General features: G+C 76.5%; 23 non-coding genes across 23 annotated transcripts; all 23 read right to left on the bottom strand.

The window, feature by feature from the left end:
- Positions 1-307: 307 nt before the first annotated feature.
- LOC136139721 (5S ribosomal RNA) lies at positions 308-426 on the bottom strand. The gene has a single exon (XR_010657235.1). It is a non-coding gene; the product is annotated as a 5S ribosomal RNA (ribosomal RNA).
- A 969-nt stretch (positions 427-1,395) lies between these two features.
- On the bottom strand, positions 1,396-1,514 carry LOC136139724 (5S ribosomal RNA). The gene has a single exon (XR_010657237.1). It is a non-coding gene; the product is annotated as a 5S ribosomal RNA (ribosomal RNA).
- A 978-nt stretch (positions 1,515-2,492) lies between these two features.
- LOC136139725 (5S ribosomal RNA) lies at positions 2,493-2,611 on the bottom strand. Its single transcript, XR_010657238.1, has one exon. It is a non-coding gene; the product is annotated as a 5S ribosomal RNA (ribosomal RNA).
- A 924-nt stretch (positions 2,612-3,535) lies between these two features.
- LOC136139482 (5S ribosomal RNA) lies at positions 3,536-3,654 on the bottom strand. The gene has a single exon (XR_010657016.1). It is a non-coding gene; the product is annotated as a 5S ribosomal RNA (ribosomal RNA).
- Positions 3,655-4,625: 971 nt separating this feature from the next.
- LOC136139444 (5S ribosomal RNA) lies at positions 4,626-4,744 on the bottom strand. The gene has a single exon (XR_010656981.1). It is a non-coding gene; the product is annotated as a 5S ribosomal RNA (ribosomal RNA).
- Positions 4,745-5,667: 923 nt separating this feature from the next.
- LOC136139726 (5S ribosomal RNA) lies at positions 5,668-5,786 on the bottom strand. The gene has a single exon (XR_010657239.1). It is a non-coding gene; the product is annotated as a 5S ribosomal RNA (ribosomal RNA).
- Positions 5,787-6,768: 982 nt separating this feature from the next.
- On the bottom strand, positions 6,769-6,887 carry LOC136139727 (5S ribosomal RNA). The gene has a single exon (XR_010657240.1). It is a non-coding gene; the product is annotated as a 5S ribosomal RNA (ribosomal RNA).
- A 923-nt stretch (positions 6,888-7,810) lies between these two features.
- Positions 7,811-7,929, bottom strand: LOC136139483 (5S ribosomal RNA). Its single transcript, XR_010657017.1, has one exon. It is a non-coding gene; the product is annotated as a 5S ribosomal RNA (ribosomal RNA).
- A 976-nt stretch (positions 7,930-8,905) lies between these two features.
- Positions 8,906-9,024, bottom strand: LOC136139728 (5S ribosomal RNA). Its single transcript, XR_010657241.1, has one exon. It is a non-coding gene; the product is annotated as a 5S ribosomal RNA (ribosomal RNA).
- Positions 9,025-9,993: 969 nt separating this feature from the next.
- On the bottom strand, positions 9,994-10,112 carry LOC136139446 (5S ribosomal RNA). Its single transcript, XR_010656982.1, has one exon. It is a non-coding gene; the product is annotated as a 5S ribosomal RNA (ribosomal RNA).
- A 923-nt stretch (positions 10,113-11,035) lies between these two features.
- Positions 11,036-11,154, bottom strand: LOC136139729 (5S ribosomal RNA). The gene has a single exon (XR_010657242.1). It is a non-coding gene; the product is annotated as a 5S ribosomal RNA (ribosomal RNA).
- A 984-nt stretch (positions 11,155-12,138) lies between these two features.
- LOC136139447 (5S ribosomal RNA) lies at positions 12,139-12,257 on the bottom strand. Its single transcript, XR_010656983.1, has one exon. It is a non-coding gene; the product is annotated as a 5S ribosomal RNA (ribosomal RNA).
- A 923-nt stretch (positions 12,258-13,180) lies between these two features.
- Positions 13,181-13,299, bottom strand: LOC136139730 (5S ribosomal RNA). Its single transcript, XR_010657243.1, has one exon. It is a non-coding gene; the product is annotated as a 5S ribosomal RNA (ribosomal RNA).
- A 971-nt stretch (positions 13,300-14,270) lies between these two features.
- On the bottom strand, positions 14,271-14,389 carry LOC136139448 (5S ribosomal RNA). The gene has a single exon (XR_010656984.1). It is a non-coding gene; the product is annotated as a 5S ribosomal RNA (ribosomal RNA).
- Positions 14,390-15,312: 923 nt separating this feature from the next.
- Positions 15,313-15,431, bottom strand: LOC136139252 (5S ribosomal RNA). Its single transcript, XR_010656795.1, has one exon. It is a non-coding gene; the product is annotated as a 5S ribosomal RNA (ribosomal RNA).
- A 982-nt stretch (positions 15,432-16,413) lies between these two features.
- On the bottom strand, positions 16,414-16,532 carry LOC136139731 (5S ribosomal RNA). Its single transcript, XR_010657244.1, has one exon. It is a non-coding gene; the product is annotated as a 5S ribosomal RNA (ribosomal RNA).
- A 923-nt stretch (positions 16,533-17,455) lies between these two features.
- Positions 17,456-17,574, bottom strand: LOC136139484 (5S ribosomal RNA). The gene has a single exon (XR_010657018.1). It is a non-coding gene; the product is annotated as a 5S ribosomal RNA (ribosomal RNA).
- Positions 17,575-18,550: 976 nt separating this feature from the next.
- Positions 18,551-18,669, bottom strand: LOC136139732 (5S ribosomal RNA). Its single transcript, XR_010657245.1, has one exon. It is a non-coding gene; the product is annotated as a 5S ribosomal RNA (ribosomal RNA).
- Positions 18,670-19,638: 969 nt separating this feature from the next.
- On the bottom strand, positions 19,639-19,757 carry LOC136139449 (5S ribosomal RNA). The gene has a single exon (XR_010656985.1). It is a non-coding gene; the product is annotated as a 5S ribosomal RNA (ribosomal RNA).
- Positions 19,758-20,680: 923 nt separating this feature from the next.
- LOC136139733 (5S ribosomal RNA) lies at positions 20,681-20,799 on the bottom strand. The gene has a single exon (XR_010657246.1). It is a non-coding gene; the product is annotated as a 5S ribosomal RNA (ribosomal RNA).
- A 982-nt stretch (positions 20,800-21,781) lies between these two features.
- LOC136139450 (5S ribosomal RNA) lies at positions 21,782-21,900 on the bottom strand. The gene has a single exon (XR_010656986.1). It is a non-coding gene; the product is annotated as a 5S ribosomal RNA (ribosomal RNA).
- A 923-nt stretch (positions 21,901-22,823) lies between these two features.
- LOC136139735 (5S ribosomal RNA) lies at positions 22,824-22,942 on the bottom strand. Its single transcript, XR_010657248.1, has one exon. It is a non-coding gene; the product is annotated as a 5S ribosomal RNA (ribosomal RNA).
- A 982-nt stretch (positions 22,943-23,924) lies between these two features.
- On the bottom strand, positions 23,925-24,043 carry LOC136139736 (5S ribosomal RNA). Its single transcript, XR_010657249.1, has one exon. It is a non-coding gene; the product is annotated as a 5S ribosomal RNA (ribosomal RNA).
- Between the last annotated feature and the right edge of the window lie 889 nt (positions 24,044-24,932).

Here is a 24,932-nt window from a genome sequence, read left to right on the forward strand (position 1 = left end):
GCCGAAAGGACGGCAACCGGGCCCGCGGCGGATTCTGGGTCCGGGCCAGCCACCCCGGGAGCGTCCGGGGTGCGGCTGCCTTCCGGGGCCGCCTTCTGGCCGCCCGGCCGGCCGTGCCGGCGGGGAGCGGCCCCTCCGGCGCACCCGCGCGCGCGCGCACGCACACACACACACACACACACACGCGCGCGCGCGCCGTGGTGGGAGGGGCCTGAGGAGGTGGGGCCTGCAGCGGGGCCCGGCGGGGGCGGAGCCGGCGGCCACCGCCCGCGGGCGAGTAAAGGAGAAGGCGGAGCGGGAGGCAAAAAGCCTACAGCACCCGGTATTCCCAGGCGGTCTCCCATCCAAGTACTAACCAGGCCCGACCCTGCTTAGCTTCCGAGATCAGACGAGATCGGGCGCGTTCAGGGTGGTATGGCCGTAGACGGGGGCGGGGACCGCGGGCTGCCTCTTGAGGCCCAGTTGCGCTGGCGCTGGCGCCTTAGGGCCAGCCAGCCCGGCGGTCAGCCCGCCCCGGCGGGACCCCGCCGCCCGCCCAGGCAGGGGGAACGGACGTCTCGTGTATCGGGCGGTGGCGGAGGGTTTGGCCACCACCTCCCAGCCGAGGGCGGGCGTGACCCAGCAAACCCTTCGGCGCTTGGCGCCCCGCCCAACATCCCGCACGTCGCTCACAGGGACGTGGCCCCGGAGGCTTCGGGGCCCGGGGCCCGCGGTCCCTGGGGCATCGCCCCTGCCCGCCCACGCGGCGCTAGGCGCAGCCCGGCCGCAGCCCGGGCCGGCCCTGCTGCCCGACAGCAGCTGACCCGAAGCCACTGGGAGCCACCATTGCGTCGCCATGGCCCCTCAGCCCCGGCAAGGCCACCTTTGCCCGCACACCACCCGCCGAGCTCAGGAGCCCGCCCCTGGTGGCCGGCAGGCCCGGGGAAGCGGCCCCGGCCCTCGATCCCGCTCCCGCACCCGGCCGCGGCGACACGGCGGAGGCGGGGCTTCTGCCGGAGGGAGCTGTGGCGGGACACACCGGCGCACAGGTGGCGGCAGCGGGGCTGGGCGCCAGTGGGGGCGGCCAGGTGCAGGTCGAGGGGCTCGCTGGCCGAAAGGACGGCAACCGGGCCCGCGGCGGATTCTGGTCCGGGCCAGCCACCCCGGGAGCCTCCGGGGTGCGGCTGCCTTCTGGGGCCGCCTTCTGGCCGCCCGGCCGGCCGTGCCGGCGGGGAGCGGCCCCTCCGGCGCACCCGCGCGCGCGCGCACGCACACACACACACACACACACACGCGCGCGCGCGCCGTGGTGAGAGGGGCCTGAGGAGGTGGGGCCTGCAGCGGGGCCCGGCGGGGGCGGAGCCGGCGGCCACCGCCCGCGGGCGAGTAAAGGAGAAGGCGGAGCGGGAGGCAAAAAGCCTACAGCACCCGGTATTCCCAGGCGGTCTCCCATCCAAGTACTAACCAGGCCCGACCCTGCTTAGCTTCCGAGATCAGACGAGATCGGGCGCGTTCAGGGTGGTATGGCCGTAGACGGGGGCGGGGACCGCGGGCTGCCTCTTGAGGCCCAGTTGCGCTGGCGCTGGCGCCTTAGGGCCAGCCAGCCCGGCGGTCAGCCCGCCCCGGCGGGACCCCGCCGCCCGCCCAGGCAGGGGGAACGGACGTCTCGTGTATCGGGCGGTGGCGGAGGGTTTGGCCACCACCTCCCAGCCGAGGGCGGGCGTGACCCAGCAAACCCTTCGGCGCTTGGCGCCCCGCCCAACATCCCGCACGTCGCTCACAGGGACGTGGCCCCGGAGGCTTCGGGGCCCGGGGCCCGCGGTCCCTGGGGCATCGCCCCTGCCCGCCCACGCGGCGCTAGGCGCAGCCCGGCCGCAGCCCGGGCCGGCCCTGCTGCCCGACAGCAGCTGACCCGAAGCCACTGGGAGCCACCATTGCGTCGCCACGGCCCCTCAGCCCCGGCAAGGCCACCTTTGCCCGCACACCACCCGCCGAGCTCAGGAGCCCGCCCCTGGTGGCCGGCAGGCCCGGGGAAGCGGCCCCGGCCCTCGATCCCGCTCCCGCACCCGGCCGCGGCGACACGGCGGAGGCGGGGCTTCTGCCGGAGGGAGCTGTGGCGGGACACACCGGCGCACAGGTGGCGGCAGCGGGGCTGGGCGCCAGTGGGGGCGGCCAGGTGCAGGTCGAGGGGCTCGCTGGCCGAAAGGAGGGCAACCGGGCCCGCGGCGGATTCTGGGTCCGGGCCAGCCACCCCGGGAGCGTCCGGGGTGCGGCTGCCTTCTGGGGCCGCCTTCTGGCCGCCCGGCCGGCCGTGCCGGCGGGGAGCGGCCCCTCCGGCGCACCCGCGCGCGCGCGCACGCCCACACACACACACACACACACACACACACACGCGCGCGCGCCGTGGTGGGAGGGGCCTGAGGAGGTGGGGCCTGCAGCGGGGCCCGGCGGGGGCGGAGCCGGCGGCCACCGCCCAAGGGCGAGTAAAGGAGAAGGCGGAGCGGGAGACAAAAAGCCTACAGCACCCGGTATTCCCAGGCGGTCTCCCATCCAAGTACTAACCAGGCCCGACCCTGCTTAGCTTCCGAGATCAGACGAGATCGGGCGCGTTCAGGGTGGTATGGCCGTAGACGGGGGCGGGGACCGCGGGCTGCCTCTTGAGGCCCAGTTGCGCTGGCGCTGGCGCCTTAGGGCCAGCCAGCCCGGCGGTCAGCCCGCCCCGGCGGGACCCCGCCGCCCGCCCAGGCAGGGGGAACGGACGTCTCGTGTATCGGGCGGTGGCGGAGGGTTTGGCCACCACCTCCCAGCCGAGGGCGGGCGTGACCCAGCAAACCCTTCGGCGCTTGGCGCCCCGCCCAACATCCCGCACGTCGCTCACAGGGACGTGGCCCCGGAGGCTTCGGGGCCCGGGGCCCGCGGTCCGTGGGGCATCGCCCCTGCCCGCCCACGCGGCGCTAGGCGCAGCCCGGCCGCAGCCCGGGCCGGCCCTGCTGCCCGACAGCAGCTGGCCCGAAGCCACTGGGAGCCACCATTGCGTCGCCACGGCCCCTCAGCCCCGGCAAGGCCACCTTTGCCCGCACACCACCCGCCGAGCTCAGGAGCCCGCCCCTGGTGGCCGGCAGGCCCGGGGGAGCGGCCCCGGCCCTCGATCCCGCTCCCGCACCCGGCCGCGGCGACACGGCGGAGGCGGGGCTTCTGCCGGAGGGAGCTGTGGCGGGACACACCGGCGCACAGGTGGCGGCAGCGGGGCTGGGCGCCAGTGGGGGCGGCCAGGTGCAGGTCGAGGGGCTCGCTGGCCGAAAGGACGGCAACCGGGCCCGCGGCGGATTCTGGGTCCGGGCCAGCCACCCCGGGAGCGTCCGGGGTGCGGCTGCCTTCCGGGGCCGCCTTCTGGCCGCCCGGCCGGCCGGGCCGGCGGGGAGCGGCCCCTCCGGCGCACGCGCGCCGTGGTGGGAGGGGCCTGAGGAGGTGGGGCCTGCAGCGGGACCCGGCGGGGGCGGAGCCGGCGGCCACCGCCCGCGGGCGAGTAAAGGAGAAGGCGGAGCGGGAGGCAAAAAGCCTACAGCACCCGGTATTCCCAGGCGGTCTCCCATCCAAGTACTAACCAGGCCCGACCCTGCTTAGTTTCCGAGATCAGACGAGATCGGGCGCGTTCAGGGTGGTATGGCCGTAGACGGCGGCGGGGACCGCGGGCTGCCTCTTGAGGCCCAGTTGCGCTGGCGCTGGCGCCTTAAGGCCAGCCAGCCCGGCGGTCAGCCCGCCCCGGCGGGACCCCGCCGCCCGCCCAGGCAGGGGGAACGGACGTCTCGTGTATCGGGCGGTGGCGGAGGGTTTGGCCACCACCTCCCAGCCGAGGGCGGGCGTGACCCAGCAAACCCTTCGGCGCTTGGCGCCCCGCCCAACATCCCGCACGTCGCTCACAGGGACGTGGCCCCGGAGGCTTCGGGGCCCGGGGCCCGCGGTCCGTGGGGCATCGCCCCTGCCCGCCCACGCGGCGCTAGGCGCAGCCCGGCCGCAGCCCGGGCCGGCCCTGCTGCCCGACAGCAGCTGGCCCGAAGCCACTGGGAGCCACCATTGCGTCGCCACGGCCCCTCAGCCCCGGCAAGGCCACCTTTGCCCGCACACCACCCGCCGAGCTCAGGAGCCCGCCCCTGGTGGCCGGCAGGCCCGGGGGAGCGGCCCCGGCCCTCGATCCCGCTCCCGCACCCGGCCGCGGCGACACGGCGGAGGCGGGGCTTCTGCCGGAGGGAGCTGTGGCGGGACACACCGGCGCACAGGTGGCGGCAGCGGGGCTGGGCGCCAGTGGGGGCGGCCAGGTGCAGGTCGAGGGGCTCGCTGGCCGAAAGGACGGCAACCGGGCCCGCGGCGGATTCTGGTCCGGGCCAGCCACCCCGGGAGCGTCCGGGGTGCGGCTGCCTTCTGGGGCCGCCTTCTGGCCGCCCGGCCGGCCGTGCCGGCGGGGAGCGGCCCCTCCGGCGCACCCGCGCGCGCGCGCACGCACACACACACACACACACACACACACGCGCGCGCGCCGTGGTGAGAGGGGCCTGAGGAGGTGGGGCCTGCAGCGGGGCCCGGCGGGGGCGGAGCCGGCGGCCACCGCCCTCGGGCTAGTAAAGGAGAAGGCGGAGCGGGAGGCAAAAAGCCTACAGCACCCGGTATTCCCAGGCGGTCTCCCATCCAAGTACTAACCAGGCCCGACCCTGCTTAGCTTCCGAGATCAGACGAGATCGGGCGCGTTCAGGGTGGTATGGCCGCAGACGGGGGCGGGGCTCGCGGGCTGCCTCTTGAGGCCCAGTTGCGCTGGCGCTGGCGCCTTAAGGCCAGCCAGCCCGGCGGTCAGCCCGCCCCGGCGGGACCCCGCCGCCCGCCCAGGCAGGGGGAACGGACGTCTCGTGTATCGGGCGGTGGCGGAGGGTTTGGCCACCACCTCCCAGCCGAGGGCGGGCGTGACCCAGCAAACCCTTCGGCGCTTGGCGCCCCGCCCAACATCCCGCACGTCGCTCACAGGGACGTGGCCCCGGAGGCTTCGGGGCCCGGGGCCCGCGGTCCCTGGGGCATCGCCCCTGCCCGCCCACGCGGCGCTAGGCGCAGCCCGGCCGCAGCCCGGGCCGGCCCTGCTGCCCGACAGCAGCTGACCCGAAGCCACTGGGAGCCACCATTGCGTCGCCACGGCCCCTCAGCCCCGGCAAGGCCACCTTTGCCCGCACACCACCCGCCGAGCTCAGGAGCCCGCCCCTGGTGGCCGGCAGGCCCGGGGAAGCGGCCCCGGCCCTCGATCCCGCTCCCGCACCCGGCCGCGGCGACACGGCGGAGGCGGGGCTTCTGCCGGAGGGAGCTGTGGCGGGACACACCGGCGCACAGGTGGCGGCAGCGGGGCTGGGCGCCAGTGGGGGCGGCCAGGTGCAGGTCGAGGGGCTCGCTGGCCGAAAGGACGGCAACCGGGCCCGCGGCGGATTCTGGTCCGGGCCAGCCACCCCGGGAGCCTCCGGGGTGCGGCTGCCTTCCGGGGCCGCCTTCTGGCCGCCCGGCCGGCCGGGCCGGCGGGGAGCGGCCCCTCCGGCGCACGCGCGCCGTGTTGTGAGGGGCCTGAGGAGGTGGGGCCTGCAGCGGGGCCCGGCGGGGGCGGAGCCGGCGGCCACCGCCCGCGGGCGAGTAAAGGAGAAGGCGGAGCGGGAGGCAAAAAGCCTACAGCACCCGGTATTCCCAGGCGGTCTCCCATCCAAGTACTAACCAGGCCCGACCCTGCTTAGCTTCCGAGATCAGACGAGATCGGGCGCGTTCAGGGTGGTATGGCCGTAGACGGGGGCGGGGACCGCGGGCTGCCTCTTGAGGCCCAGTTGCGCTGGCGCTGGCGCCTTAAGGCCAGCCAGCCCGGCGGTCAGCCCGCCCCGGCGGGACCCCGCCGCCCGCCCAGGCAGGGGGAACGGACGTCTCGTGTATCGGGCGGTGGCGGAGGGTTTGGCCACCACCTCCCAGCCGAGGGCGGGCGTGACCCAGCAAACCCTTCGGCGCTTGGCGCCCCGCCCAACATCCCGCACGTCGCTCACAGGGACGTGGCCCCGGAGGCTTCGGGGCCCGGGGCCCGCGGTCCCTGGGGCATCGCCCCTGCCCGCCCACGCGGCGCTAGGCGCAGCCCGGCCGCAGCCCGGGCCGGCCCTGCTGCCCGACAGCAGCTGACCCGAAGCCACTGGGAGCCACCATTGCGTCGCCACGGCCCCTCAGCCCCGGCAAGGCCACCTTTGCCCGCACACCACCCGCCGAGCTCAGGAGCCCGCCCCTGGTGGCCGGCAGGCCCGGGGAAGCGGCCCCGGCCCTCGATCCCGCTCCCGCACCCGGCCGCGGCGACACGGCGGAGGCGGGGCTTCTGCCGGAGGGAGCTGTGGCGGGACACACCGGCGCACAGGTGGCGGCAGCGGGGCTGGGCGCCAGTGGGGGCGGCCAGGTGCAGGTCGAGGGGCTCGCTGGCCGAAAGGAGGGCAACCGGGCCCGCGGCGGATTCTGGGTCCGGGCCAGCCACCCCGGGAGCGTCCGGGGTGCGGCTGCCTTCTGGGGCCGCCTTCTGGCCGCCCGGCCGGCCGTGCCGGCGGGGAGCGGCCCCTCCGGCGCACCCGCGCGCGCGCGCACGCCCACACACACACACACACACACACACACACACACACGCGCGCGCGCCGTGGTGGGAGGGGCCTGAGGAGGTGGGGCCTGCAGCGGGGCCCGGCGGGGGCGGAGCCGGCGGCCACCGCCCAAGGGCGAGTAAAGGAGAAGGCGGAGCGGGAGGCAAAAAGCCTACAGCACCCGGTATTCCCAGGCGGTCTCCCATCCAAGTACTAACCAGGCCCGACCCTGCTTAGCTTCCGAGATCAGACGAGATCGGGCGCGTTCAGGGTGGTATGGCCGTAGACGGGGGCGGGGACCGCGGGCTGCCTCTTGAGGCCCAGTTGCGCTGGCGCTGGCGCCTTAGGGCCAGCCAGCCCGGCGGTCAGCCCGCCCCGGCGGGACCCCGCCGCCCGCCCAGGCAGGGGGAACGGACGTCTCGTGTATCGGGCGGTGGCGGAGGGTTTGGCCACCACCTCCCAGCCGAGGGCGGGCGTGACCCAGCAAACCCTTCGGCGCTTGGCGCCCCGCCCAACATCCCGCACGTCGCTCACAGGGACGTGGCCCCGGAGGCTTCGGGGCCCGGGGCCCGCGGTCCCTGGGGCATCGCCCCTGCCCGCCCACGCGGCGCTAGGCGCAGCCCGGCCGCAGCCCGGGCCGGCCCTGCTGCCCGACAGCAGCTGGCCCGAAGCCACTGGGAGCCACCATTGCGTCGCCACGGCCCCTCAGCCCCGGCAAGGCCACCTTTGCCCGCACACCACCCGCCGAGCTCAGGAGCCCGCCCCTGGTGGCCGGCAGGCCCGGGGGAGCGGCCCCGGCCCTCGATCCCGCTCCCGCACCCGGCCGCGGCGACACGGCGGAGGCGGGGCTTCTGCCGGAGGGAGCTGTGGCGGGACACACCGGCGCACAGGTGGCGGCAGCGGGGCTGGGCGCCAGTGGGGGCGGCCAGGTGCAGGTCGAGGGGCTCGCTGGCCGAAAGGACGGCAACCGGGCCCGCGGCGGATTCTGGGTCCGGGCCAGCCACCCCGGGAGCGTCCGGGGTGCGGCTGCCTTCCGGGCCGCCTTCTGGCCGCCCGGCCGGCCGGGCCGGCGGGGAGCGGCCCCTCCGGCGCACGCGCGCCGTGGTGGGAGGGGCCTGAGGAGGTGGGGCCTGCAGCGGGGCCCGGCGGGGGCGGAGCCGGCGGCCACCGCCCAAGGGCGAGTAAAGGAGAAGGCGGAGCGGGAGGCAAAAAGCCTACAGCACCCGGTATTCCCAGGCGGTCTCCCATCCAAGTACTAACCAGGCCCGACCCTGCTTAGTTTCCGAGATCAGACGAGATCGGGCGCGTTCAGGGTGGTATGGCCGTAGACGGCGGCGGGGACCGCGGGCTGCCTCTTGAGGCCCAGTTGCGCTGGCGCTGGCGCCTTAAGGCCAGCCAGCCCGGCGGTCAGCCCGCCCCGGCGGGACCCCGCCGCCCGCCCAGGCAGGGGGAACGGACGTCTCGTGTATCGGGCGGTGGCGGAGGGTTTGGCCACCACCTCCCAGCCGAGGGCGGGCGTGACCCAGCAAACCCTTCGGCGCTTGGCGCCCCGCCCAACATCCCGCACGTCGCTCACAGGGACGTGGCCCCGGAGGCTTCGGGGCCCGGGGCCCGCGGTCCCTGGGGCATCGCCCCTGCCCGCCCACGCGGCGCTAGGCGCAGCCCGGCCGCAGCCCGGGCCGGCCCTGCTGCCCGACAGCAGCTGACCCGAAGCCACTGGGAGCCACCATTGCGTCGCCACGGCCCCTCAGCCCCGGCAAGGCCACCTTTGCCCGCACACCACCCGCCGAGCTCAGGAGCCCGCCCCTGGTGGCCGGCAGGCCCGGGGAAGCGGCCCCGGCCCTCGATCCCGCTCCCGCACCCGGCCGCGGCGACACGGCGGAGGCGGGGCTTCTGCCGGAGGGAGCTGTGGCGGGACACACCGGCGCACAGGTGGCGGCAGCGGGGCTGGGCGCCAGTGGGGGCGGCCAGGTGCAGGTCGAGGGGCTCGCTGGCCGAAAGGACGGCAACCGGGCCCGCGGCGGATTCTGGGTCCGGGCCAGCCACCCCGGGAGCGTCCGGGGTGCGGCTGCCTTCTGGGGCCGCCTTCTGGCCGCCCGGCCGGCCGTGCCGGCGGGGAGCGGCCCCTCCGGCGCACCCGCGCGCGCGCGCACGCACACACACACACACACACACACACACACGCGCGCGCGCGCCGTGGTGGGAGGGGCCTGAGGAGGTGGGGCCTGCAGCGGGGCCCGGCGGGGGCGGAGCCGGCGGCCACCGCCCGCGGGCGAGTAAAGGAGAAGGCGGAGCGGGAGGCAAAAAGCCTACAGCACCCGGTATTCCCAGGCGGTCTCCCATCCAAGTACTAACCAGGCCCGACCCTGCTTAGCTTCCGAGATCAGACGAGATCGGGCGCGTTCAGGGTGGTATGGCCGTAGACGGGGGCGGGGACCGCGGGCTGCCTCTTGAGGCCCAGTTGCGCTGGCGCTGGCGCCTTAGGGCCAGCCAGCCCGGCGGTCAGCCCGCCCCGGCGGGACCCCGCCGCCCGCCCAGGCAGGGGGAACGGACGTCTCGTGTATCGGGCGGTGGCGGAGGGTTTGGCCACCACCTCCCAGCCGAGGGCGGGCGTGACCCAGCAAACCCTTCGGCGCTTGGCGCCCCGCCCAACATCCCGCACGTCGCTCACAGGGACGTGGCCCCGGAGGCTTCGGGGCCCGGGGCCCGCGGTCCGTGGGGCATCGCCCCTGCCCGCCCACGCGGCGCTAGGCGCAGCCCGGCCGCAGCCCGGGCCGGCCCTGCTGCCCGACAGCAGCTGGCCCGAAGCCACTGGGAGCCACCATTGCGTCGCCACGGCCCCTCAGCCCCGGCAAGGCCACCTTTGCCCGCACACCACCCGCCGAGCTCAGGAGCCCGCCCCTGGTGGCCGGCAGGCCCGGGGGAGCGGCCCCGGCCCTCGATCCCGCTCCCGCACCCGGCCGCGGCGACACGGCGGAGGCGGGGCTTCTGCCGGAGGGAGCTGTGGCGGGACACACCGGCGCACAGGTGGCGGCAGCGGGGCTGGGCGCCAGTGGGGGCGGCCAGGTGCAGGTCGAGGGGCTCGCTGGCCGAAAGGACGGCAACCGGGCCCGCGGCGGATTCTGGTCCGGGCCAGCCACTCCGGGAGCGTCCGGGGTGCGGCTGCCTTCTGGGGCCGCCTTCTGGCCGCCCGGCCGGCCGTGCCGGCGGGGAGCGGCCCCTCCGGCGCACCCGCGCGCGCGCGCACGCACACACACACACACACACACACGCGCGCGCGCGCCGTGGTGAGAGGGGCCTGAGGAGGTGGGGCCTGCAGCGGGGCCCGGCGGGGGCGGAGCCGGCGGCCACCGCCCTCGGGCTAGTAAAGGAGAAGGCGGAGCGGGAGGCAAAAAGCCTACAGCACCCGGTATTCCCAGGCGGTCTCCCATCCAAGTACTAACCAGGCCCGACCCTGCTTAGCTTCCGAGATCAGACGAGATCGGGCGCGTTCAGGGTGGTATGGCCGCAGACGGGGGCGGGGCTCGCGGGCTGCCTCTTGAGGCCCAGTTGCGCTGGCGCTGGCGCCTTAAGGCCAGCCAGCCCGGCGGTCAGCCCGCCCCGGCGGGACCCCGCCGCCCGCCCAGGCAGGGGGAACGGACGTCTCGTGTATCGGGCGGTGGCGGAGGGTTTGGCCACCACCTCCCAGCCGAGGGCGGGCGTGACCCAGCAAACCCTTCGGCGCTTGGCGCCCCGCCCAACATCCCGCACGTCGCTCACAGGGACGTGGCCCCGGAGGCTTCGGGGCCCGGGGCCCGCGGTCCCTGGGGCATCGCCCCTGCCCGCCCACGCGGCGCTAGGCGCAGCCCGGCCGCAGCCCGGGCCGGCCCTGCTGCCCGACAGCAGCTGACCCGAAGCCACTGGGAGCCACCATTGCGTCGCCACGGCCCCTCAGCCCCGGCAAGGCCACCTTTGCCCGCACACCACCCGCCGAGCTCAGGAGCCCGCCCCTGGTGGCCGGCAGGCCCGGGGAAGCGGCCCCGGCCCTCGATCCCGCTCCCGCACCCGGCCGCGGCGACACGGCGGAGGCGGGGCTTCTGCCGGAGGGAGCTGTGGCGGGACACACCGGCGCACAGGTGGCGGCAGCGGGGCTGGGCGCCAGTGGGGGCGGCCAGGTGCAGGTCGAGGGGCTCGCTGGCCGAAAGGACGGCAACCGGGCCCGCGGCGGATTCTGGTCCGGGCCAGCCACCCCGGGAGCCTCCGGGGTGCGGCTGCCTTCCGGGGCCGCCTTCTGGCCGCCCGGCCGGCCGGGCCGGCGGGGAGCGGCCCCTCCGGCGCACGCGCGCCGTGGTGGGAGGGGCCTGAGGAGGTGGGGCCTGCAGCGGGGCCCGGCGGGGGCGGAGCCGGCGGCCACCGCCCGCGGGCGAGTAAAGGAGAAGGCGGAGCGGGAGGCAAAAAGCCTACAGCACCCGGTATTCCCAGGCGGTCTCCCATCCAAGTACTAACCAGGCCCGACCCTGCTTAGCTTCCGAGATCAGACGAGATCGGGCGCGTTCAGGGTGGTATGGCCGTAGACGGGGGCGGGGACCGCGGGCTGCCTCTTGAGGCCCAGTTGCGCTGGCGCTGGCGCCTTAAGGCCAGCCAGCCCGGCGGTCAGCCCGCCCCGGCGGGACCCCGCCGCCCGCCCAGGCAGGGGGAACGGACGTCTCGTGTATCGGGCGGTGGCGGAGGGTTTGGCCACCACCTCCCAGCCGAGGGCGGGCGTGACCCAGCAAACCCTTCGGCGCTTGGCGCCCCGCCCAACATCCCGCACGTCGCTCACAGGGACGTGGCCCCGGAGGCTTCGGGGCCCGGGGCCCGCGGTCCCTGGGGCATCGCCCCTGCCCGCCCACGCGGCGCTAGGCGCAGCCCGGCCGCAGCCCGGGCCGGCCCTGCTGCCCGACAGCAGCTGACCCGAAGCCACTGGGAGCCACCATTGCGTCGCCACGGCCCCTCAGCCCCGGCAAGGCCACCTTTGCCCGCACACCACCCGCCGAGCTCAGGAGCCCGCCCCTGGTGGCCGGCAGGCCCGGGGAAGCGGCCCCGGCCCTCGATCCCGCTCCCGCACCCGGCCGCGGCGACACGGCGGAGGCGGGGCTTCTGCCGGAGGGAGCTGTGGCGGGACACACCGGCGCACAGGTGGCGGCAGCGGGGCTGGGCGCCAGTGGGGGCGGCCAGGTGCAGGTCGAGGGGCTCGCTGGCCGAAAGGAGGGCAACCGGGCCCGCGGCGGATTCTGGGTCCGGGCCAGCCACCCCGGGAGCGTCCGGGGTGCGGCTGCCTTCTGGGGCCGCCTTCTGGCCGCCCGGCCGGCCGTGCCGGCGGGGAGCGGCCCCTCCGGCGCACCCGCGCGCGCGCGCACGCCCACACACACACACACACACACACACACACACACACACGCGCGCGCGCCGTGGTGGGAGGGGCCTGAGGAGGTGGGGCCTGCAGCGGGGCCCGGCGGGGGCGGAGCCGGCGGCCACCGCCCTCGGGCTAGTAAAGGAGAAGGCGGAGCGGGAGGCAAAAAGCCTACAGCACCCGGTATTCCCAGGCGGTCTCCCATCCAAGTACTAACCAGGCCCGACCCTGCTTAGCTTCCGAGATCAGACGAGATCGGGCGCGTTCAGGGTGGTATGGCCGCAGACGGGGGCGGGGCTCGCGGGCTGCCTCTTGAGGCCCAGTTGCGCTGGCGCTGGCGCCTTAAGGCCAGCCAGCCCGGCGGTCAGCCCGCCCCGGCGGGACCCCGCCGCCCGCCCAGGCAGGGGGAACGGACGTCTCGTGTATCGGGCGGTGGCGGAGGGTTTGGCCACCACCTCCCAGCCGAGGGCGGGCGTGACCCAGCAAACCCTTCGGCGCTTGGCGCCCCGCCCAACATCCCGCACGTCGCTCACAGGGACGTGGCCCCGGAGGCTTCGGGGCCCGGGGCCCGCGGTCCCTGGGGCATCGCCCCTGCCCGCCCACGCGGCGCTAGGCGCAGCCCGGCCGCAGCCCGGGCCGGCCCTGCTGCCCGACAGCAGCTGACCCGAAGCCACTGGGAGCCACCATTGCGTCGCCACGGCCCCTCAGCCCCGGCAAGGCCACCTTTGCCCGCACACCACCCGCCGAGCTCAGGAGCCCGCCCCTGGTGGCCGGCAGGCCCGGGGAAGCGGCCCCGGCCCTCGATCCCGCTCCCGCACCCGGCCGCGGCGACACGGCGGAGGCGGGGCTTCTGCCGGAGGGAGCTGTGGCGGGACACACCGGCGCACAGGTGGCGGCAGCGGGGCTGGGCGCCAGTGGGGGCGGCCAGGTGCAGGTCGAGGGGCTCGCTGGCCGAAAGGACGGCAACCGGGCCCGCGGCGGATTCTGGTCCGGGCCAGCCACCCCGGGAGCCTCCGGGGTGCGGCTGCCTTCCGGGGCCGCCTTCTGGCCGCCCGGCCGGCCGGGCCGGCGGGGAGCGGCCCCTCCGGCGCACGCGCGCCGTGGTGGGAGGGGCCTGAGGAGGTGGGGCCTGCAGCGGGGCCCGGCGGGGGCGGAGCCGGCGGCCACCGCCCGCGGGCGAGTAAAGGAGAAGGCGGAGCGGGAGGCAAAAAGCCTACAGCACCCGGTATTCCCAGGCGGTCTCCCATCCAAGTACTAACCAGGCCCGACCCTGCTTAGCTTCCGAGATCAGACGAGATCGGGCGCGTTCAGGGTGGTATGGCCGTAGACGGCGGCGGGGACCGCGGGCTGCCTCTTGAGGCCCAGTTGCGCTGGCGCTGGCGCCTTAAGGCCAGCCAGCCCGGCGGTCAGCCCGCCCCGGCGGGACCCCGCCGCCCGCCCAGGCAGGGGGAACGGACGTCTCGTGTATCGGGCGGTGGCGGAGGGTTTGGCCACCACCTCCCAGCCGAGGGCGGGCGTGACCCAGCAAACCCTTCGGCGCTTGGCGCCCCGCCCAACATCCCGCACGTCGCTCACAGGGACGTGGCCCCGGAGGCTTCGGGGCCCGGGGCCCGCGGTCCGTGGGGCATCGCCCCTGCCCGCCCACGCGGCGCTAGGCGCAGCCCGGCCGCAGCCCGGGCCGGCCCTGCTGCCCGACAGCAGCTGGCCCGAAGCCACTGGGAGCCACCATTGCGTCGCCACGGCCCCTCAGCCCCGGCAAGGCCACCTTTGCCCGCACACCACCCGCCGAGCTCAGGAGCCCGCCCCTGGTGGCCGGCAGGCCCGGGGGAGCGGCCCCGGCCCTCGATCCCGCTCCCGCACCCGGCCGCGGCGACACGGCGGAGGCGGGGCTTCTGCCGGAGGGAGCTGTGGCGGGACACACCGGCGCACAGGTGGCGGCAGCGGGGCTGGGCGCCAGTGGGGGCGGCCAGGTGCAGGTCGAGGGGCTCGCTGGCCGAAAGGACGGCAACCGGGCCCGCGGCGGATTCTGGTCCGGGCCAGCCACCCCGGGAGCGTCCGGGGTGCGGCTGCCTTCTGGGGCCGCCTTCTGGCCGCCCGGCCGGCCGTGCCGGCGGGGAGCGGCCCCTCCGGCGCACCCGCGCGCGCGCGCACGCACACACACACACACACACACACACACGCGCGCGCGCCGTGGTGAGAGGGGCCTGAGGAGGTGGGGCCTGCAGCGGGGCCCGGCGGGGGCGGAGCCGGCGGCCACCGCCCTCGGGCTAGTAAAGGAGAAGGCGGAGCGGGAGGCAAAAAGCCTACAGCACCCGGTATTCCCAGGCGGTCTCCCATCCAAGTACTAACCAGGCCCGACCCTGCTTAGCTTCCGAGATCAGACGAGATCGGGCGCGTTCAGGGTGGTATGGCCGCAGACGGGGGCGGGGCTCGCGGGCTGCCTCTTGAGGCCCAGTTGCGCTGGCGCTGGCGCCTTAAGGCCAGCCAGCCCGGCGGTCAGCCCGCCCCGGCGGGACCCCGCCGCCCGCCCAGGCAGGGGGAACGGACGTCTCGTGTATCGGGCGGTGGCGGAGGGTTTGGCCACCACCTCCCAGCCGAGGGCGGGCGTGACCCAGCAAACCCTTCGGCGCTTGGCGCCCCGCCCAACATCCCGCACGTCGCTCACAGGGACGTGGACCCGGAGGCTTCGGGGCCCGGGGCCCGCGGTCCCTGGGGCATCGCCCCTGCCCGCCCACGCGGCGCTAGGCGCAGCCCGGCCGCAGCCCGGGCCGGCCCTGCTGCCCGACAGCAGCTGACCCGAAGCCACTGGGAGCCACCATTGCGTCGCCACGGCCCCTCAGCCCCGGCAAGGCCACCTTTGCCCGCACACCACCCGCCGAGCTCAGGAGCCCGCCCCTGGTGGCCGGCAGGCCCGGGGAAGCGGCCCCGGCCCTCGATCCCGCTCCCGCACCCGGCCGCGGCGACACGGCGGAGGCGGGGCTTCTGCCGGAGGGAGCTGTGGCGGGACACACCGGCGCACAGGTGGCGGCAGCGGGGCTGGGCGCCAGTGGGGGCGGCCAGGTGCAGGTCGAGGGGCTCGCTGGCCGAAAGGACGGCAACCGGGCCCGCGGCGGATTCTGGTCCGGGCCAGCCACCCCGGGAGCCTCCGGGGTGCGGCTGCCTTCCGGGGCCGCCTTCTGGCCGCCCGGCCGGCCGGGCCGGCGGGGAGCGGCCCCTCCGGCGCACGCGCGCCGTGTTGTGAGGGGCCTGAGGAGGTGGGGCCTGCAGCGGGGCCCGGCGGGGGCGGAGCCGGCGGCCACCGCCCGCGGGCGAGTAAAGGAGAAGGCGGAGCGGGAGGCAAAAAGCCTACAGCACCCGGTATTCCCAGGCGGTCTCCCATCCAAGTACTAACCAGGCCCGACCCTGCTTAGCTTCCGAGATCAGACGAGATCGGGTGCGTTCAGGGTGGTATGGCCGTAGACGGGGGCGGGGACCGCGGGCTGCCTCTTGAGGCCCAGTTGCGCTGGCGCTGGCGCCTTAAGGCCAGCCAGCCCGGCGGTCAGCCCGCCCCGGCGGGACCCCGCCGCCCGCCCAGGCAGGGGGAACGGACGTCTCGTGTATCGGGCGGTGGCGGAGGGTTTGGCCACCACCTCCCAGCCGAGGGCGGGCGTGACCCAGCAAACCCTTCGGCGCTTGGCGCCCCGCCCAACATCCCGCACGTCGCTCACAGGGACGTGGCCCCGGAGGCTTCGGGGCCCGGGGCCCGCGGTCCCTGGGGCATCGCCCCTGCCCGCCCACGCGGCGCTAGGCGCAGCCCGGCCGCAGCCCGGGCCGGCCCTGCTGCCCGACAGCAGCTGACCCGAAGCCACTGGGAGCCACCATTGCGTCGCCACGGCCCCTCAGCCCCGGCAAGGCCACCTTTGCCCGCACACCACCCGCCGAGCTCAGGAGCCCGCCCCTGGTGGCCGGCAGGCCCGGGGAAGCGGCCCCGGCCCTCGATCCCGCTCCCGCACCCGGCCGCGGCGACACGGCGGAGGCGGGGCTTCTGCCGGAGGGAGCTGTGGCGGGACACACCGGCGCACAGGTGGCGGCAGCGGGGCTGGGCGCCAGTGGGGGCGGCCAGGTGCAGGTCGAGGGGCTCGCTGGCCGAAAGGAGGGCAACCGGGCCCGCGGCGGATTCTGGGTCCGGGCCAGCCACCCCGGGAGCGTCCGGGGTGCGGCTGCCTTCTGGGGCCGCCTTCTGGCCGCCCGGCCGGCCGTGCCGGCGGGGAGCGGCCCCTCCGGCGCACCCGCGCGCGCGCGCACGCCCACACACACACACACACACACACACACACACACAAGCGCGCGCGCCGTGGTGGGAGGGGCCTGAGGAGGTGGGGCCTGCAGCGGGGCCCGGCGGGGGCGGAGCCGGCGGCCACCGCCCAAGGGCGAGTAAAGGAGAAGGCGGAGCGGGAGGCAAAAAGCCTACAGCACCCGGTATTCCCAGGCGGTCTCCCATCCAAGTACTAACCAGGCCCGACCCTGCTTAGCTTCCGAGATCAGACGAGATCGGGCGCGTTCAGGGTGGTATGGCCGTAGACGGGGGCGGGGACCGCGGGCTGCCTCTTGAGGCCCAGTTGCGCTGGCGCTGGCGCCTTAGGGCCAGCCAGCCCGGCGGTCAGCCCGCCCCGGCGGGACCCCGCCGCCCGCCCAGGCAGGGGGAACGGACGTCTCGTGTATCGGGCGGTGGCGGAGGGTTTGGCCACCACCTCCCAGCCGAGGGCGGGCGTGACCCAGCAAACCCTTCGGCGCTTGGCGCCCCGCCCAACATCCCGCACGTCGCTCACAGGGACGTGGCCCCGGAGGCTTCGGGGCCCGGGGCCCGCGGTCCCTGGGGCATCGCCCCTGCCCGCCCACGCGGCGCTAGGCGCAGCCCGGCCGCAGCCCGGGCCGGCCCTGCTGCCCGACAGCAGCTGGCCCGAAGCCACTGGGAGCCACCATTGCGTCGCCACGGCCCCTCAGCCCCGGCAAGGCCACCTTTGCCCGCACACCACCCGCCGAGCTCAGGAGCCCGCCCCTGGTGGCCGGCAGGCCCGGGGGAGCGGCCCCGGCCCTCGATCCCGCTCCCGCACCCGGCCGCGGCGACACGGCGGAGGCGGGGCTTCTGCCGGAGGGAGCTGTGGCGGGACACACCGGCGCACAGGTGGCGGCAGCGGGGCTGGGCGCCAGTGGGGGCGGCCAGGTGCAGGTCGAGGGGCTCGCTGGCCGAAAGGACGGCAACCGGGCCCGCGGCGGATTCTGGGTCCGGGCCAGCCACCCCGGGAGCGTCCGGGGTGCGGCTGCCTTCCGGGCCGCCTTCTGGCCGCCCGGCCGGCCGGGCCGGCGGGGAGCGGCCCCTCCGGCGCACGCGCGCCGTGGTGGGAGGGGCCTGAGGAGGTGGGGCCTGCAGCGGGGCCCGGCGGGGGCGGAGCCGGCGGCCACCGCCCAAGGGCGAGTAAAGGAGAAGGCGGAGCGGGAGGCAAAAAGCCTACAGCACCCGGTATTCCCAGGCGGTCTCCCATCCAAGTACTAACCAGGCCCGACCCTGCTTAGTTTCCGAGATCAGACGAGATCGGGCGCGTTCAGGGTGGTATGGCCGTAGACGGCGGCGGGGACCGCGGGCTGCCTCTTGAGGCCCAGTTGCGCTGGCGCTGGCGCCTTAAGGCCAGCCAGCCCGGCGGTCAGCCCGCCCCGGCGGGACCCCGCCGCCCGCCCAGGCAGGGGGAACGGACGTCTCGTGTATCGGGCGGTGGCGGAGGGTTTGGCCACCACCTCCCAGCCGAGGGCGGGCGTGACCCAGCAAACCCTTCGGCGCTTGGCGCCCCGCCCAACATCCCGCACGTCGCTCACAGGGACGTGGCCCCGGAGGCTTCGGGGCCCGGGGCCCGCGGTCCCTGGGGCATCGCCCCTGCCCGCCCACGCGGCGCTAGGCGCAGCCCGGCCGCAGCCCGGGCCGGCCCTGCTGCCCGACAGCAGCTGACCCGAAGCCACTGGGAGCCACCATTGCGTCGCCACGGCCCCTCAGCCCCGGCAAGGCCACCTTTGCCCGCACACCACCCGCCGAGCTCAGGAGCCCGCCCCTGGTGGCCGGCAGGCCCGGGGAAGCGGCCCCGGCCCTCGATCCCGCTCCCGCACCCGGCCGCGGCGACACGGCGGAGGCGGGGCTTCTGCCGGAGGGAGCTGTGGCGGGACACACCGGCGCACAGGTGGCGGCAGCGGGGCTGGGCGCCAGTGGGGGCGGCCAGGTGCAGGTCGAGGGGCTCGCTGGCCGAAAGGACGGCAACCGGGCCCGCGGCGGATTCTGGGTCCGGGCCAGCCACCCCGGGAGCGTCCGGGGTGCGGCTGCCTTCTGGGGCCGCCTTCTGGCCGCCCGGCCGGCCGTGCCGGCGGGGAGCGGCCCCTCCGGCGCACCCGCGCGCGCGCGCACGCACACACACACACACACACACACACACACGCGCGCGCGCGCCGTGGTGGGAGGGGCCTGAGGAGGTGGGGCCTGCAGCGGGGCCCGGCGGGGGCGGAGCCGGCGGCCACCGCCCGCGGGCGAGTAAAGGAGAAGGCGGAGCGGGAGGCAAAAAGCCTACAGCACCCGGTATTCCCAGGCGGTCTCCCATCCAAGTACTAACCAGGCCCGACCCTGCTTAGCTTCCGAGATCAGACGAGATCGGGCGCGTTCAGGGTGGTATGGCCGTAGACGGGGGCGGGGACCGCGGGCTGCCTCTTGAGGCCCAGTTGCGCTGGCGCTGGCGCCTTAGGGCCAGCCAGCCCGGCGGTCAGCCCGCCCCGGCGGGACCCCGCCGCCCGCCCAGGCAGGGGGAACGGACGTCTCGTGTATCGGGCGGTGGCGGAGGGTTTGGCCACCACCTCCCAGCCGAGGGCGGGCGTGACCCAGCAAACCCTTCGGCGCTTGGCGCCCCGCCCAACATCCCGCACGTCGCTCACAGGGACGTGGCCCCGGAGGCTTCGGGGCCCGGGGCCCGCGGTCCGTGGGGCATCGCCCCTGCCCGCCCACGCGGCGCTAGGCGCAGCCCGGCCGCAGCCCGGGCCGGCCCTGCTGCCCGACAGCAGCTGGCCCGAAGCCACTGGGAGCCACCATTGCGTCGCCACGGCCCCTCAGCCCCGGCAAGGCCACCTTTGCCCGCACACCACCCGCCGAGCTCAGGAGCCCGCCCCTGGTGGCCGGCAGGCCCGGGGGAGCGGCCCCGGCCCTCGATCCCGCTCCCGCACCCGGCCGCGGCGACACGGCGGAGGCGGGGCTTCTGCCGGAGGGAGCTGTGGCGGGACACACCGGCGCACAGGTGGCGGCAGCGGGGCTGGGCGCCAGTGGGGGCGGCCAGGTGCAGGTCGAGGGGCTCGCTGGCCGAAAGGAAGGCAACCGGGCCCGCGGCGGATTCTGGTCCGGGCCAGCCACTCCGGGAGCGTCCGGGGTGCGGCTGCCTTCTGGGGCCGCCTTCTGGCCGCCCGGCCGGCCGTGCCGGCGGGGAGCGGCCCCTCCGGCGCACCCGCGCGCGCGCGCACGCACACACACACACACACACACACGCGCGCGCGCGCCGTGGTGAGAGGGGCCTGAGGAGGTGGGGCCTGCAGCGGGGCCCGGCGGGGGCGGAGCCGGCGGCCACCGCCCTCGGGCTAGTAAAGGAGAAGGCGGAGCGGGAGGCAAAAAGCCTACAGCACCCGGTATTCCCAGGCGGTCTCCCATCCAAGTACTAACCAGGCCCGACCCTGCTTAGCTTCCGAGATCAGACGAGATCGGGCGCGTTCAGGGTGGTATGGCCGCAGACGGGGGCGGGGCTCGCGGGCTGCCTCTTGAGGCCCAGTTGCGCTGGCGCTGGCGCCTTAAGGCCAGCCAGCCCGGCGGTCAGCCCGCCCCGGCGGGACCCCGCCGCCCGCCCAGGCAGGGGGAACGGACGTCTCGTGTATCGGGCGGTGGCGGAGGGTTTGGCCACCACCTCCCAGCCGAGGGCGGGCGTGACCCAGCAAACCCTTCGGCGCTTGGCGCCCCGCCCAACATCCCGCACGTCGCTCACAGGGACGTGGCCCCGGAGGCTTCGGGGCCCGGGGCCCGCGGTCCCTGGGGCATCGCCCCTGCCCGCCCACGCGGCGCTAGGCGCAGCCCGGCCGCAGCCCGGGCCGGCCCTGCTGCCCGACAGCAGCTGACCCGAAGCCACTGGGAGCCACCATTGCGTCGCCACGGCCCCTCAGCCCCGGCAAGGCCACCTTTGCCCGCACACCACCCGCCGAGCTCAGGAGCCCGCCCCTGGTGGCCGGCAGGCCCGGGGAAGCGGCCCCGGCCCTCGATCCCGCTCCCGCACCCGGCCGCGGCGACACGGCGGAGGCGGGGCTTCTGCCGGAGGGAGCTGTGGCGGGACACACCGGCGCACAGGTGGCGGCAGCGGGGCTGGGCGCCAGTGGGGGCGGCCAGGTGCAGGTCGAGGGGCTCGCTGGCCGAAAGGACGGCAACCGGGCCCGCGGCGGATTCTGGTCCGGGCCAGCCACCCCGGGAGCCTCCGGGGTGCGGCTGCCTTCCGGGGCCGCCTTCTGGCCGCCCGGCCGGCCGGGCCGGCGGGGAGCGGCCCCTCCGGCGCACGCGCGCCGTGGTGGGAGGGGCCTGAGGAGGTGGGGCCTGCAGCGGGGCCCGGCGGGGGCGGAGCCGGCGGCCACCGCCCGCGGGCGAGTAAAGGAGAAGGCGGAGCGGGAGGCAAAAAGCCTACAGCACCCGGTATTCCCAGGCGGTCTCCCATCCAAGTACTAACCAGGCCCGACCCTGCTTAGCTTCCGAGATCAGACGAGATCGGGCGCGTTCAGGGTGGTATGGCCGTAGACGGGGGCGGGGACCGCGGGCTGCCTCTTGAGGCCCAGTTGCGCTGGCGCTGGCGCCTTAAGGCCAGCCAGCCCGGCGGTCAGCCCGCCCCGGCGGGACCCCGCCGCCCGCCCAGGCAGGGGGAACGGACGTCTCGTGTATCGGGCGGTGGCGGAGGGTTTGGCCACCACCTCCCAGCCGAGGGCGGGCGTGACCCAGCAAACCCTTCGGCGCTTGGCGCCCCGCCCAACATCCCGCACGTCGCTCACAGGGACGTGGCCCCGGAGGCTTCGGGGCCCGGGGCCCGCGGTCCCTGGGGCATCGCCCCTGCCCGCCCACGCGGCGCTAGGCGCAGCCCGGCCGCAGCCCGGGCCGGCCCTGCTGCCCGACAGCAGCTGACCCGAAGCCACTGGGAGCCACCATTGCGTCGCCACGGCCCCTCAGCCCCGGCAAGGCCACCTTTGCCCGCACACCACCCGCCGAGCTCAGGAGCCCGCCCCTGGTGGCCGGCAGGCCCGGGGAAGCGGCCCCGGCCCTCGATCCCGCTCCCGCACCCGGCCGCGGCGACACGGCGGAGGCGGGGCTTCTGCCGGAGGGAGCTGTGGCGGGACACACCGGCGCACAGGTGGCGGCAGCGGGGCTGGGCGCCAGTGGGGGCGGCCAGGTGCAGGTCGAGGGGCTCGCTGGCCGAAAGGAGGGCAACCGGGCCCGCGGCGGATTCTGGGTCCGGGCCAGCCACCCCGGGAGCGTCCGGGGTGCGGCTGCCTTCTGGGGCCGCCTTCTGGCCGCCCGGCCGGCCGTGCCGGCGGGGAGCGGCCCCTCCGGCGCACCCGCGCGCGCGCGCACGCCCACACACACACACACACACACACACACACACACACGCGCGCGCGCCGTGGTGGGAGGGGCCTGAGGAGGTGGGGCCTGCAGCGGGGCCCGGCGGGGGCGGAGCCGGCGGCCACCGCCCTCGGGCTAGTAAAGGAGAAGGCGGAGCGGGAGGCAAAAAGCCTACAGCACCCGGTATTCCCAGGCGGTCTCCCATCCAAGTACTAACCAGGCCCGACCCTGCTTAGCTTCCGAGATCAGACGAGATCGGGCGCGTTCAGGGTGGTATGGCCGCAGACGGGGGCGGGGCTCGCGGGCTGCCTCTTGAGGCCCAGTTGCGCTGGCGCTGGCGCCTTAAGGCCAGCCAGCCCGGCGGTCAGCCCGCCCCGGCGGGACCCCGCCGCCCGCCCAGGCAGGGGGAACGGACGTCTCGTGTATCGGGCGGTGGCGGAGGGTTTGGCCACCACCTCCCAGCCGAGGGCGGGCGTGACCCAGCAAACCCTTCGGCGCTTGGCGCCCCGCCCAACATCCCGCACGTCGCTCACAGGGACGTGGCCCCGGAGGCTTCGGGGCCCGGGGCCCGCGGTCCCTGGGGCATCGCCCCTGCCCGCCCACGCGGCGCTAGGCGCAGCCCGGCCGCAGCCCGGGCCGGCCCTGCTGCCCGACAGCAGCTGACCCGAAGCCACTGGGAGCCACCATTGCGTCGCCACGGCCCCTCAGCCCCGGCAAGGCCACCTTTGCCCGCACACCACCCGCCGAGCTCAGGAGCCCGCCCCTGGTGGCCGGCAGGCCCGGGGAAGCGGCCCCGGCCCTCGATCCCGCTCCCGCACCCGGCCGCGGCGACACGGCGGAGGCGGGGCTTCTGCCGGAGGGAGCTGTGGCGGGACACACCGGCGCACAGGTGGCGGCAGCGGGGCTGGGCGCCAGTGGGGGCGGCCAGGTGCAGGTCGAGGGGCTCGCTGGCCGAAAGGACGGCAACCGGGCCCGCGGCGGATTCTGGTCCGGGCCAGCCACCCCGGGAGCCTCCGGGGTGCGGCTGCCTTCCGGGGCCGCCTTCTGGCCGCCCGGCCGGCCGGGCCGGCGGGGAGCGGCCCCTCCGGCGCACGCGCGCCGTGGTGGGAGGGGCCTGAGGAGGTGGGGCCTGCAGCGGGGCCCGGCGGGGGCGGAGCCGGCGGCCACCGCCCGCGGGCGAGTAAAGGAGAAGGCGGAGCGGGAGGCAAAAAGCCTACAGCACCCGGTATTCCCAGGCGGTCTCCCATCCAAGTACTAACCAGGCCCGACCCTGCTTAGCTTCCGAGATCAGACGAGATCGGGCGCGTTCAGGGTGGTATGGCCGTAGACGGGGGCGGGGACCGCGGGCTGCCTCTTGAGGCCCAGTTGCGCTGGCGCTGGCGCCTTAAGGCCAGCCAGCCCGGCGGTCAGCCCGCCCCGGCGGGACCCCGCCGCCCGCCCAGGCAGGGGGAACGGACGTCTCGTGTATCGGGCGGTGGCGGAGGGTTTGGCCACCACCTCCCAGCCGAGGGCGGGCGTGACCCAGCAAACCCTTCGGCGCTTGGCGCCCCGCCCAACATCCCGCACGTCGCTCACAGGGACGTGGCCCCGGAGGCTTCGGGGCCCGGGGCCCGCGGTCCCTGGGGCATCGCCCCTGCCCGCCCACGCGGCGCTAGGCGCAGCCCGGCCGCAGCCCGGGCCGGCCCTGCTGCCCGACAGCAGCTGACCCGAAGCCACTGGGAGCCACCATTGCGTCGCCACGGCCCCTCAGCCCCGGCAAGGCCACCTTTGCCCGCACACCACCCGCCGAGCTCAGGAGCCCGCCCCTGGTGGCCGGCAGGCCCGGGGAAGCGGCCCCGGCCCTCGATCCCGCTCCCGCACCCGGCCGCGGCGACACGGCGGAGGCGGGGCTTCTGCCGGAGGGAGCTGTGGCGGGACACACCGGCGCACAGGTGGCGGCAGCGGGGCTGGGCGCCAGTGGGGGCGGCCAGGTGCAGGTCGAGGGGCTCGCTGGCCGAAAGGAGGGCAACCGGGCCCGCGGCGGATTCTGGGTCCGGGCCAGCCACCCCGGGAGCGTCCGGGGTGCGGCTGCCTTCTGGGGCCGCCTTCTGGCCGCCCGGCCGGCCGTGCCGGCGGGGAGCGGCCCCTCCGGCGCACCCGCGCGCGCGCGCACGCCCACACACACACACACACACACACACACACACACACGCGCGCGCGCCGTGGTGGGAGGGGCCTGAGGAGGTGGGGCCTGCAGCGGGGCCCGGCGGGGGCGGAGCCGGCGGCCACCGCCCAAGGGCGAGTAAAGGAGAAGGCGGAGCGGGAGGCAAAAAGCCTACAGCACCCGGTATTCCCAGGCGGTCTCCCATCCAAGTACTAACCAGGCCCGACCCTGCTTAGCTTCCGAGATCAGACGAGATCGGGCGCGTTCAGGGTGGTATGGCCGTAGACGGGGGCGGGGACCGCGGGCTGCCTCTTGAGGCCCAGTTGCGCTGGCGCTGGCGCCTTAGGGCCAGCCAGCCCGGCGGTCAGCCCGCCCCGGCGGGACCCCGCCGCCCGCCCAGGCAGGGGGAACGGACGTCTCGTGTATCGGGCGGTGGCGGAGGGTTTGGCCACCACCTCCCAGCCGAGGGCGGGCGTGACCCAGCAAACCCTTCGGCGCTTGGCGCCCCGCCCAACATCCCGCACGTCGCTCACAGGGACGTGGCCCCGGAGGCTTCGGGGCCCGGGGCCCGCGGTCCCTGGGGCATCGCCCCTGCCCGCCCACGCGGCGCTAGGCGCAGCCCGGCCGCAGCCCGGGCCGGCCCTGCTGCCCGACAGCAGCTGGCCCGAAGCCACTGGGAGCCACCATTGCGTCGCCACGGCCCCTCAGCCCCGGCAAGGCCACCTTTGCCCGCACACCACCCGCCGAGCTCAGGAGCCCGCCCCTGGTGGCCGGCAGGCCCGGGGGAGCGGCCCCGGCCCTCGATCCCGCTCCCGCACCCGGCCGCGGCGACACGGCGGAGGCGGGGCTTCTGCCGGAGGGAGCTGTGGCGGGACACACCGGCGCACAGGTGGCGGCAGCGGGGCTGGGCGCCAGTGGGGGCGGCCAGGTGCAGGTCGAGGGGCTCGCTGGCCGAAAGGACGGCAACCGGGCCCGCGGCGGATTCTGGGTCCGGGCCAGCCACCCCGGGAGCGTCCGGGGTGCGGCTGCCTTCCGGGCCGCCTTCTGGCCGCCCGGCCGGCCGGGCCGGCGGGGAGCGGCCCCTCCGGCGCACGCGCGCCGTGGTGGGAGGGGCCTGAGGAGGTGGGGCCTGCAGCGGGGCCCGGCGGGGGCGGAGCCGGCGGCCACCGCCCAAGG

This window comes from Phocoena phocoena, chromosome 19 (assembly GCF_963924675.1).
Source record: "Phocoena phocoena chromosome 19, mPhoPho1.1, whole genome shotgun sequence".
Classification (NCBI taxonomy): domain Eukaryota; kingdom Metazoa; phylum Chordata; class Mammalia; order Artiodactyla; family Phocoenidae; genus Phocoena; species Phocoena phocoena.